At 34.7% G+C, this 13,565-nt stretch overlaps 1 pseudogene across 1 annotated transcript; it reads right to left on the bottom strand.

The window, feature by feature from the left end:
• Positions 1-2,502: 2,502 nt before the first annotated feature.
• On the bottom strand, positions 2,503-6,833 carry LOC306652135 (casein kinase I-like; annotated as a pseudogene). The gene has a single exon. The product of its transcript is annotated as a casein kinase I-like (transcript).
• Between the last annotated feature and the right edge of the window lie 6,732 nt (positions 6,834-13,565).

Below are 13,565 nucleotides of genomic sequence, written 5' to 3' on the forward strand. Positions count from 1 at the left end.
AAAACCTGGGAAGATGGAAAGATCTTGCATGTTTTTGAATGTGTATTTTAAAAATGACCAGACTACCAAAAATTGCTATACAGATTTAATCAAATTCCTATTAAGGTTCTAATTGGGTTCTTCATAGAAATAGATATATCAGTCATAAAATTTCATTTGGAAAATGAAGAAACTGGGAATAAACAAATCATTCCTCCATGAGAAATGTGAAGCAGAAGGCATTCTAATACCAGAACTTAAATTACACTCCAGAGGAATGGTAACAAAAGAGACATGGTATTGGCACCAAAACAGATAGGAAGACAAATGGTGCAGAAGAGAAGATGTATAGACAAACCCACATAAATACAGTTATTTCATACTAGACAAAGTCACCAATAAACACACATTGAAGAAAAGATAGCATTTTCAACAAACATCACTGGAAAACAGAAAATCCATATGTAGTACATTGAAATTTAAATCCTATATCTCACTCTGAACAAAATTCAACTCAAACTGGCATTAGACCAGAAATATTGCATCTACTAGAGGAAAATGTAAGACAAACTACCCCTCATATCACATTAGGAACCAATTTTCTCAACAAGACTCCTAAAGTGCAGGAAATAAAATCAGGAATCAATAAATTGGATGGTATCAAACTAAAAAGCTTCATTACAGCAAAGGAAACAATCAAGAACATGAAGAGACAGCTCACAGAATGGGAGGAAATCTTTGACAGTTGCATCTCAGATAAAGCATTAATCTTCAGGATATACATAGAATTCAAAACACTTAACACCAAACAACTGCAAATAACCCAACCTATAAATGGGTCTCATAACTGAACAGACACTTCACAGAAGAAATGCAATCAGTAAATATATGAAAAAATATCCAATATCTCTAGCAATTAGAGAAATGAAATTAATACTACACTGAGATTTTCTCTCACTGCAGTCAGAATGGCAATTATAAAGCCTACAGTAACAATAGATGTTGGTGAGGATGTGGGGGAAAAGTTACACTCACTCATTACTGGTGGGCTTGAAAACTGGTGTAGCCCATTAGCAGTATGGAGAGTCCTCAGAAAACTAGGAATGGATCCACAATTTGATACTATTATCCCACTCTCAGCATATACCCAGAAGACTTAAAGTTAGCCTACTACAGTGATATGGCCACATAAATTTTACAGCAGTTCAATTCTTAATACCTAAGCTATGAAACCAACCTAGATGCCTTTATACAGATGCATGGATAAAGAAAATGTGGCACATACATACAATGGACTATTATTCAGTCAAAAAGAAGAAACAAATTATAGCATTTGCCAATAAATGAATAGAACCAAGACTATCTTGCTAAGTGAAATAAGCCAATCCCAAAAATCCTAAGGCTAAATGTTCTGTCTAATATTGGATGCTGACTCACGATAAGCAGAGCAATGGATTGGACTGTGTGGAGTGAAGGTAAGGAGGGTGAATAGGGGTGGGAATGACTGTAGAGTCTAACTCCACATCATGTACAACCACAAATACAGGAAGAGATAGCCTATGAATGAATGATATGTGAAAACACTGTCATGATAGCTAAGAACAGCCAAAAATAGGCATATGACCACAATATAATCCAACTATTTCACTCCTTCTATTCTCCTGAAAGATCTAAAATTCCCATACTATGACAACACTGCCACAAAAATATTTACAACAAATTCATAATAGCTATATTATGTAATTGACCCAGGTATATCCAGGTATGTTATATATATACACAAATGTAGATGTATATGCACACATATATGTATGTGTATATGCATATGTATATATAATATATAATATATGTTGTATTGCATATTTGTTATATAATATGAATTATATATAATAATATATAAATTAACATATACTACATATATAAATTATATATACATTTTACATATAAAATGAATAAAATTATTTCATTTGTTGGTAAACAGGTGGAATTAGAGAATATTCTGCCATGTAAAATTATCCAAATTCAGAAACTCAAAGGTCAACCCTTTTCTCTCAAAAATGGAAGTTAGAGTAAAATAAAGCAAGGGAGGAGGGAAAGATAACATGAGTGTCCAATCAAATGCAAACTCATGGATGAGCAAAAAGATATCCAGTAGGGCAGGTGAAGGAGAATGAGATAGGGGAGGGAACATGAGAGGCAAAGAGGGAGGACAAGGAGGTCAGAACTAAACTTAATTTCCATCCACATCAGTTTGTCAGGATGAAACTAAGTCCCATGTAAAACTATAAAACTATCATAATAATTTAAAATATAGTAAATGCCAATTTCTAAATTCTAAACCTTAATCCAATTCAAAGAGATTTATAAATTATTGTATAGGCCAGATTCTCGTAAATTAATAGAAACTATCAAGAGAACCATGAAATCTGTATAATATACTCTAAAACAGGAAATGTATACTTATTTATTGAGGAAAAGTAGGTCATCTGAGTGAATGCTACATTTAAAAAAAAAAAACTACCTTTATTTTTTATTTCTTTTTCAGTTACATACTTTTAAACAGGGATGTGTTTCATTATTCAGACATTCAGGCAATGTTGACTTCATTAGTGTTGACAGAAAAGAAGCATAAAAATGCAAAACATCGTTGACTTCACCTGAACATACCTGCATTACCTATTATTGACCAGTTTGAGTTGCCAAAAGACTTATTCCTTGGCATTAAAATGGAGCACTTAAAAATATTGCTAAAAAGCAAATGCCTATACACTGGTCTTTGCAGCAAATAAGGGTATTTATACTTTCAAAATATTTAAGTCCATAATTGGATTATTATACACACCTTCTTATGTATAAGGAGTTCAGATCATATAAACACTGTACAGTCCAAAAAACCCTACTGAGAATAAAACTAAATAGGCTTATGATAAGAAATACAGGTATCGCATGTATTTACAAATATCATAGACACACAAATTTGGTCAAATACTGTAAAGAAAGAAGTGGTTTCACATTATAATGGCCAAAACATCCATTTGCCTTACTCAAAGCAAACAAAAATAAAAACTCAGTATGTGACTCCTGTAGTTTAAGACATTATGACAGTATACAAAGAAACAGAAATGGAAACTGTTGACCAAATTATACAGCAAATTTTTCCAGGCTGAGAGTATGTCTTTAAAATCAAGAAAAGATCATTCATAGGTTTCAGAGTAACAGTGATAAATAATTTCCTGATTTACGGTGTTCATATGGGTGCCTAATTCATCAAACAATGCACTGAACTTTTGGTTAATAAGAAAAATAAATTACAAAGTACAATTAAATCCCTGTAAATGTAATAATGAAGTAAAAAATGTGGACTTATTTACTTTAATACACATTTTAAATGTTACCTTGAGATAATAAAAATAAATAAGCATGCCTGGAGGCACACACTTAAGGACAAAGAAGAGACTGCATGGAAGGAGCAACAATTTTATAAATGAGAGGTGAATATGAGATTTGATCAACATGTAATATTTCTAGCCAGTCTTTGTTCTAACCCTTCTTGAAAACTCTGGCTAGTAGTCCTTGACAAAAGTACACCTGTGTCCTTATGGCTTAAAACAAAGCATACTTGAAGAATGGAATGGGCTTCTTTTTTTACAGAATTGTTACTTTGTTCATATGCAGGCACTTCAAAAGACTATGGAGGCAAAGCACCTGACTCATCCTTCCAAAATATTTTCCAATCACCAAAATTATACTAAAGTGTAGGAAAATTCCAAGAACTAGCAAAGTTGAATACAAGAGACTAATGTGCACAGAGGGAAATAGAGTGATCCAGTTTTTATTGCTGGGGGTCTTTTTTTTTTTTTTTTTAATCAAAGAGCAAAATAATAAGACACCATTGCATGGCACATCCAATGTTTTCTGCTTAAGGGAAAATGTAGTCATTCAGCAGTAGGTTTCAGTGGGTCTCCTTAGGTTCAACCTTACACATTGCAACGAGGTTCACATTTATTTCTTTTCCTTAGTGTATTAAAAAAAAAAACATCTCCAACATATGTCACTTTTCAAAGCATTCATTTCTTGCTATCTAACATACATTATTATCTGGAAGCATAAAGTTACATTATACAAATATTTTGCATTTTTAAAAAATAAGCGCTTTTGCCACTCCTACAACACTCTACTTATCACATAGTGGCGCAACAAAAGCAAAGCTCATATTTCCCGCACTTATTGTGATTCATTTTACCAAACCATCTGCTGAACTCATAGAGCTTTTTCCTCAGTACCTCTGGGCAGTGACTGTACCATGATTTCACAGAGAATGTTAATATGATCCATGAATAACAGTACCATCAGTAATATTGAAATCAATGCAGATGTTACAAAAAATGAACTTCTCAAGGAATAATTTTTTTAAAAAGACATTTGGGCAACTCTGTTTTCTCTGTTGCATTATCCACTGGGAAGAAAATTCCTGTTTGATTATGCTCTTACAGAATATATAAAAAATCAAATTAGGCATATAACTGTCTGACACTTAAGATACTGTTCTGTTCTCTACAACAGGAGAAAAGCTTCTGAAAAATGTCCTATAGAACTGTATTCATTAAAGCCACCTCATTGGTCCATTCTATTCATTGATGGGCAAAGCACTCATGTTTTGACAAAACTTTAAAGCTTCCATAAAAGTTAAATTAGAAAAAAAAAATATGAATGTAAGACAACCACAAAACGAAGTATGAAAGTATGACATTTTTGTTTCTAAGAGTGAGTCCTTGAAAAAATATGTGGTCACTACAGAGATGATTTTAATCACAAGACAGCAGATGAACATGTAAGTAACTCCCCATGATCTGTCTGTGTCCAGAGTCATTTGTGGCCTTGTATGGTTTTCCTTTTCCTTCTTTTGAAAAAACAGCAGCACCACATGTTCAACACTTTCTGGCAGTTGGTTTCATCCATCACTTCTACCTCTGTAGGGGCTGTGATGGGTCCATTTGAACGTCCTGCAGTAGGGTCATCTGTGTTTAACTCTCCATTTGTGGAACTTACAACCTGTACCGAGCCACCATGTCTGTCTGCTGCAAGGTGAGCTCTCAAATGGTGGGGATTTGCCTGCTGGGAGTCCCAAGCTGCCCTGTGGTCTGCCGACTAATTTTTGGATTGTTGCATCTTATCTCTGTGTTGATGTGCTTCTCTGTTTGATGATAGAGCAGGATCTTGCTGAACTGCTCCCACTGGAGTAGGCAACTGTTTACCAATCCAGTCATATTCATAATCAAACATATATCCTTTGCGATCAAACAAGTCAGTAAAAAGCTTTCTCAGGTAGTCATAATCTGGCTTTTCAAAAAAAAATCTAGCCTTCTTACATAACGAAGATATGTTGCCATTTCTTCTGGAAAATTTTCACATAACACTTCTATTGGTGTAGCTCGTTTTGTATCTCCAATTTTCTGATACCTCTCTTTTAATGTGTCAGCCTTTAAGCCTTGCCAAGGAAGACTGCCTCTCAGAAAATACATGAACATATGACCTAAAGCTTCTAAATCATCTCTTCTACTTTGTTCTTTTCCTAAATGTGTGTTTATGCTCATATATCTAGCTGTTCCTGTAAGGCTCTTGTGTTCTCTGTAGGGTATATGTTTCTTTGTCTCTGGATCAATATATTCCTTTGCCAAACCAAAATCTATTATATGAATAACTTGCTGGGTTTTGTTTCCTGGTCATCCTATTAAGTTTTCAGGTTTTACATCTCTGTATATCAAGTTCTTTGAATGGACATATTCCATGCGAGAAATCAGTTGTATAGCTATCATGAGAACTGTTTTAAGAGAAAATGTTCTGTCACACAAGTCAAACAAGTCTTCCAAACTAGGTCCCAGCAGTTCCAGAACCATAGCATTGTATTTACCACAAGGGCCAAAATAGTCAACTTGAGGTATACCATCTCCAGATCCTAACTGCTTGTAGATTCTGTATTCCAAATGTAGCTGTGGTGCTCTGGATTTCATGGGCTCCAGTTTAATTGCCACATATTCGTTTGTGTATAAATTTTTCCCTAATCGTAATTCTCCAAAATTGCCACATCCAATTTTTTTTCCAACTCTAAAGTTGGGTCCAACCATTAAAACTCCAGATGATGAAGACCCAGTTCCTCGAGTGTTGTGCCCTGATCGACCACTAAGTCGTGCCATTCTATCATCTGATTTGTCCTTGTCTTTCTTTTTATTATCCATATCAAGTTTGCGGTATTCCACTTTGAATTCTTTAATCAAGACAAGCACCCTGAAATAGGGTATTGTGAGAACAGGTACATCACTAGGTAACTGTACCAGGTGGATAATGTTAACATTCAAATTGCAGTAGGTAGTCAATCAACTGGAGCGTGTTCATCCCATTCGTAAAATTTTTCTCAGTTGTCTTTTCAGCAAAACATGTCTTCAAAATTATATTCTCAGTGATGTGAGTTGATATTTGATGGACAGCTCAGAGGCGCGGCCGCGAGCGGCGGGGTCGGTCCCGGGCGCGGGTGGCGCCCCAACTCCGATAGTCAGCGGCGACTGGGGCAGCAGCGTCGGCACATCACACCCGCCGGCGGCCGGAGGAGGAAAGCGAGCCACGCAGGGAGGGATCCAGCGAGTTAGGGGGGAAGGAACGAGCGAAAGAGGTAACGCAGCTCGGCCCGGCTCAGACTACGTCTCCGTACTACTGCCAGTGCCTCCTACCGCCGCCGCTGGCCGGAGAGTCGCCGCCCGGGCCGCTGCTGTAGCCACCGATGCAGTCGGGAATGAATGCACAGCGGCACCTCACTTATCCGGAGGTCAAACATCCTTCTGCCTCGAGCATCCGGATCGGCGCCGGAATGCTACATTTTGACAGCAGCAAACAGAACACTCCTCCATGCTATGCAGGAGGCACAGTGCACACCCTCACTACACAGTAATGGGGCTTAGAGGGGCACATTGGTTCTTAAGAGAAGCTTAAATTTCAGACTTCTGAATGAGTATCCTTAATTTTAAATACAGACAACTTTTAGAGGTAAACTAAATACATTCATGAGTTTAAAATTTGAAAAAGAGGAAGAGACATTTTAACAACTGTTTGCATTCTAATTTAAAAAACAAACCTGCCTAAAAATCCACATTTGTCAAAAATGTCACTGTCAAAATAAACATAGTTTAAGTATTTTGGAAATAATGGTGTCTGGTGTATACCTTGGTTTTGACTTCCAAATTTACATTGAGTGAAATCAGTTTTTCCACTAAAAATGGTGACTTCAAAACAACAGCCAGGTGGAGAGTTGTTTCATTCCTGATGTTGTGAGCATGTAAATTGGCATCATGTTCTAATACAATATTTGCACACTGCTCTTCCATGTACTATAGTGCCTGCTGGTTTTATACCAAGAAATAAAGTTTTGAGAATCGAAGAAAAATATTTAATGTTTTACTGATCAATCATAATTAAATTAAATTGAATTAATCAATTTTTCTCCTAAGAATTTCAATCAAATTTTTCCTACAGAAACCTATGGCTACCTCTATCTTCATCAATGGTGTGTTGCCATCAAGATCACTGAGGTTGATCTTAAAATTCTTCTTTATTAGAAAATCCATGATCTCTGCTTTGCCAAAGGCACAGGCATAAGGTAGAGCAGTCGTATGAAAATAAGATAGGATCTCATAAAATATGCTTTCAAAAATTTACAATTATTAATGAAATTATAAATATTAAATAACAGGCAATTCCTTTATTATCTTCTGAAGAAAGTACAATATTTACCAGCTCTTATTATGTACTGAATTAATGAATTAGCAGCCTATTCTGTTGACTTTTCCTTTTGCCTTTCTTTTTTTGGTACTTCCAAGGTTTGAACTCAGGGGCACTTGACCCAAAAGCCATATCCTTAGAACTTTTAATTATTATTTTAATTTTGAGGTAAGGTCTCACTAAATTGCCCAGGCTGGCATTGAACTTGTAATGTCTCTACCTGTCTCCCAAATCACTAGAATTATAAGCATGAGCTACTGTACCTGGTCTTACAGATGTTTTATTTTTGTTTATTCTGGTTTTGTGGTGCTGGGGATGGATCCCAGAGCCTGGAGTCTCCTTTGTAAGAACTTTATCACTGAACCACCTTCTAAGCCCAGAGCATCCCACTTGACTATAAAGAACATGGCCCTTGAATCTAGTTCAACATTGGCTGGAATTCTACTTTAACCTCTCTGACTCACTAGTTAGCTCTCCTATCCCTAAATTTTATCACCAATAAATAAGGATTAAAGTTATTAGTTACCTCCCAGGATACTATGGTGATGCTTAAATGGGAATCTATGCAAAAAATTGAACAGTTTCTACAACAAGCAGCAGTTCAATAATTGTTGCCTTTTTGTCTATTGTAATCATTACTATTACTATGAATCAACAGAGTATTTCAATTGATAAAATAGTACTATTGCAGTGATTTTGCAGGTATCTTTTAAGGACTAGGTATTTCAGTCAGTCTTAGATGCTCTTTTTTTTCTATCATTTTAATATCACTGACTTTTGGATGCTACTAAAATTTAGGTTGCATTACAAATATAATTGGGAACACTCAATTTTTTTAATCATACATGAAATAAAGAGCCATCACATAACCCACAGTGCCTTACCTTGAGTGAAATGTAATGCAAACAAAAGGTCTATAGTGGTTCTAGTCACATGGGTGGCATTTAATTTAATATTACTTCTTAAAATTATTATAGGTAAAGAGAGATGAGTGATAAAACAACAATAAAAGACCAAGTTTAAAACATAATAAAATCCTTGCTTTTCTTTTTTTCTTTCAAGTAACTTAGAGCGATAGGAAATGTAGACCCCAAATGAATTAGCATGGTTCACTTTATTCAATATTTAGACTTACATAGGATATATGTAAATCAGGTATTTCCAATGTTCAATATTTAATACTGCTCTAACTTTTAAAACAGGCAGGTTACAGTTTTCTACCTCCAGAAGAACTTCTGTGTGAGGAAAGTGTTTACTTAAACTTAAGTACTATCTCCAGATTTAAGTGTCTGATCAAGTAACGTAAGGCTTACAGAGAAGTGTTTTAAGAGACATTATGTCAATTATATACTAGGTATTCAGTGTATAGTTATAAATGACTACAATAAAAGAACAGGTAAGTATGCTTGAGTTCAGTTTTTTTTTAAATATTTTTTAGATGTTGATAGACCTTTGTTTTATTCATTTATTCATATGTGGATCTGAAGATTGAACCCTGTGCCTCACACATGCGAGGCAAGCACTCTGCCACTGAGCCACAGGCCCAGCCCCTTGATTTCAGTTTTTTAAGTAAAACTTATGAAGTAAACCAATACTTTGGCAGTAGTAAAAATCTTTTACACTTGCTCTCTTCTTTTTTGTCAGCATACCACTAAAGAAGAATTAACCTACAATTACATTTATCTAATAAGCCCTACACATATAAATTTATGTGTAATATCTATAAAAGCAGAAGAAAAGTTTTCTTTCATTTCTACATAGAAAATCACACAACAATGCAAATCCCTCTTCATACATTTTGTGTTGGAAAGGACTGTCCTAAGAAAGAATGAAGTAAAAAGAAGACTTCCTTTATTTCTACCTCTTTAAAAACTTTCATTCATTTTATTTTGGTGCTGGTGATTAGATGCATGTCTTTAGCTTGCTAAAGTCAAACTGACTTAAATCAAAATACTCTTTCGCAGATGCTCAAGTAATTTATGGATAAAAAATGTATACATCCCTACCCACCAGTTCTAGAATACTAAATATTTTTCCATATATTTGCATACTTTGTATTTTATTCTGTTCTAGGCACTTGTCTTTTGACTGTTGGCAAACAAGTAATTTGTCAAAGTTTATAATATTTTTTGATACCCACATTGGCAAGTCATTGTTCATTACAAATATTTTCAGTGTTATCATGACCTTAAAATTCTGCATGCATGTGGAACTCCAAAATGTTATAACTTTGATATTTTATTATTTTTAAAATTTTTGCAATATTGATAACTATAGAAACAGCTCACATTTTGGGGATGGAGTATTCCCTTCCACAAAATCACCACCAGGGCCCAGGCCCATATGGCTATCCTTAGTCCCCTGGGAACAAGGCAGGGCAAGGGACTTTAGGGGAGCAGCAGGCAGTCTGTGCAGACCGGAAACCTTATGCATGCTGCTCCCTTGGCCCTGGTGCCTGAAAGCCCGCACTTCCTGAAAGCTGTGGATCAATGCTCTGTTCTCCCTGTTTACATAAAAAAACAGTAAGGTGCAACTACAAGAAACTGTATTGGAATAGAGGAACAAGCAATGTTTTGCAGAAAGCTTTTGGCAGATTATTTTTAAGTGTAGTCTACCAAAGTGTTGACAAAATTGGAAAAGCATCATGTTTGGTGCTTTGGAAAGTGGGCAATCTGCCAGTGAACTTTATTGTCTGCTCTTTTGATAAGTAACAATGAAGTCTTTGCAGAAAATTCAGGGTTCTTCCACAAGTCTTGCTCTGAAGACAGCTGGAGAAGAGGACATCAAGTTATCCTTCAGAATTTGCTTAACTAGTGAGATTTTATTTTTTTTCTTTTGTAACTTTCACAGCAATGTTATAAACAAAAGAAAAAAAGAAAACAGTGGAGCCATATCTTGTAAGTTCTCTCAGTAGACATCACATAGCAGATTACATCTGAAGAAATCTTTTTAGCCCTCATGTTGTTATATTATGAACAATATTTTTCTCATTATGTACTTTTCTACAAGGTATATAATATACTTTTGAAAGTATGTACATTAACATTAGATTGCTGTGTGTACTTAACTGTTAAAGTCTACAAGGAAACCAGCTGAAATTTTGCTTTTGTTTTACTGCTCATTAAGAGGGTTTAGGTGCTAAACCTCCAAGTTTTGATACTATAATATGGACATCATGTTCCCAAAAAAGGCCACAGTCATGTCAAATGGATTATCATTTTCTACAAATGCACAAGGTAGCCTTTACATTATATTTGAATGTTATAGTATGGATAGCATAATAGCATAAAAGGTCACAGGGAAGCAAATATATTAATTTTATGTGCTACAATTTGATATCAAAATAGTAATTATAACCAGAATAAGTTATATTAATTTTACTTTCTAAACTATGAATATTTTATTATGTTATTATTAAAGGCATATAGCAGCTGTTATATTAGCATCAGGTTATATATTAGCACATATCAAACTTTGATTTAAAGGTTTGGTTAACCAAATGTATGCATGTGATTAAAATGCAACATTGCTATGATTGTAATTCAATTGGCAAATTATTAAACTGCAATCAAAACATAGACAAGTCCTATGTGTCCACAGGAATCTCCTCTGTTCATTATTTTAGTGAGTTCTGAAAATTAGTTTTTATTAAATACACTCTTTCATATTTCTCAGCTGTAACATTTTATTTTTTACCTTTTAGTTGTTAAATGAAAGAAAAAACAAGGGGGACATTGTTAAAAAAATGTAGTGTCCCTTTTCCAATGTAATTCTTAAAAGTATAGCAGTTAGGTTTCATATCTATATTGCTTTATAGAGACTGATATGCTAAAAGGAAAAAAAAAAGTGAAACAACTTTCCATAGGTTTAAATTACAAAGTTTCAGCAACACATTGATGACTGATGAGCTTAACCCTGTTTTCATGCTTGATAAATTAGCTTACAAATTAATCTTAAAATCCAACAGTATGTAAATGTGGCTTTCCCTCAATACAAAATTGGATATGATCACATTTAAAAAAAATTTAGTGCAGATATAGAGATGTTAAAATAATAAAATTTCCAAAATGTAACTAGAAAGACAGTTATTTTATTTAAAGCATACATATAAACCAAATCCATAGCAGTGTTTTTTCCTGCCCACATTTTAAAAAACACCTTGGGACTGGGATGCATCTCAGCAGAAGAGCACCTGCCCACTGTCCTGAAGAGCTAGGTGGAGTGCCCAGTTCTGCAAAAATTAAATAAAATAAATACCTTGCTGTTTTTCTGATCATAAACCATGTAAAAAGGAAATAAAAACTCTAAAATATTTCACCCATTATATCCCAGGACATGCCCTAAAATAAAATGCAGAATATCTTCACCAACAATATCCATGTTTCTATTTTCATTTAACATTGAAGTGCCTGTTATTTAATATCAACCATCTTCTCCAGGCATCTCTGACATCCTGTAATCTAAGCTTCAATAAATTTGTGTTATTCATTATGATAAAAGATCTTGCAAGAAAATCTGACTCTAAGTGTGGTATGGTAATAGAGGTAGGTCAGGCTGACTTCAAAAGATTGAGGTACAAAATGCTATTTTATTGAAGCAAAATGGGAAGACATTGAAATGTTCTCTTAGACGGGAGTGAGGTCCCGCTAGCAATTAAGTTGTTGGGGCTTCACTTTCAGAAAGCCAGCTTGAGAGAATGCATCATCTGTCTTGCTGCCTTGGACACCACAGAGTTATCTTCAAACTGGCCTAGCTGTTAAGGAACGTATGGTACCTCCTTTCTATGATACAGCTTCACCCTAAAATAACAATCTACTAAGTTAAAGAAAAAATGGTAAAGTATGACTTCAAATTCTAAACTTTGAAACACACAAAGTTCTTTGCAAAAATCAATTCATAAGGGCTAGGGTTGTGGCTCAGTGGCAGAGTGCTTGACTAGCATGGGTGAGATCCTAGGTTCCATTCTCAGCACCATACATTAATAAATAAAAATAAAGATCCACTGGCAACTAAAAATGGATAAATAATATTAGAAATTTTACTACTGTCATATTATTCATGCAAAAGATTTCATGAGAGTAGAGGGTGTAGCTCAGTGGTAGACTGCTTGCCTAATACACATGAGGCCCTGGGTTTAATTGCCAGCACCACAAAATAAATAAATAAATAAATAACCATGAATCTACTGTTTTTCACATTTGCCTTTTTGTTTGTTGTAATTATTCTAATGCTTATTTATTCATTCTATAACTATTATACACTTGAGCTGTTTCTTGCTATTAATAATATATTATGCCACTATTTTTATAGAAATGTTTTTCCACCTTTACAATAGATAAATAAAATGAATTGCTTATGCAACAGATAAAATCAAAAAGATTAAAAATCATAATATTAGTAATATTAGATTGGCATGGTGACACACACCTGTAATCCCAGTCACTCAGCAGGTTGAGGCAAAAGGATTGCAAGTTCAAGGTCAGCCTCAGCAAATTAGGAAAACCTGACTTAAAATAAATAAGTAAATAGGGTAGAGATATTGCACATAGATGTGGTACATTGTCCCTGGGTTCAATTTCTAGTAGTGTAGCTGGCAAAGGAGAAGAGACCTCATTAAGAAATTATCATGTAAGACACATGCAGTGGTACATGCCTGTAATCCCAGTCACTTGAGAGGCTGAGGAAGGAGGATTGAAAATTTCAAGGCCAGTCTCATCAATGTAGTGAGATCCTATCTCTGAATAAAAAATAAAAAGTTTTGGGGATGTAGCTCAGTAGTAGAGAACCCTGTGTTTAATCGCCAGTACCAAAAAAAA

Source organism: Sciurus vulgaris (genome assembly GCF_902686455.1).
Source record: "Sciurus vulgaris genome assembly, contig: HiC_scaffold_630_arrow_ctg1, whole genome shotgun sequence".
NCBI lineage: Eukaryota > Metazoa > Chordata > Mammalia > Rodentia > Sciuridae > Sciurus > Sciurus vulgaris.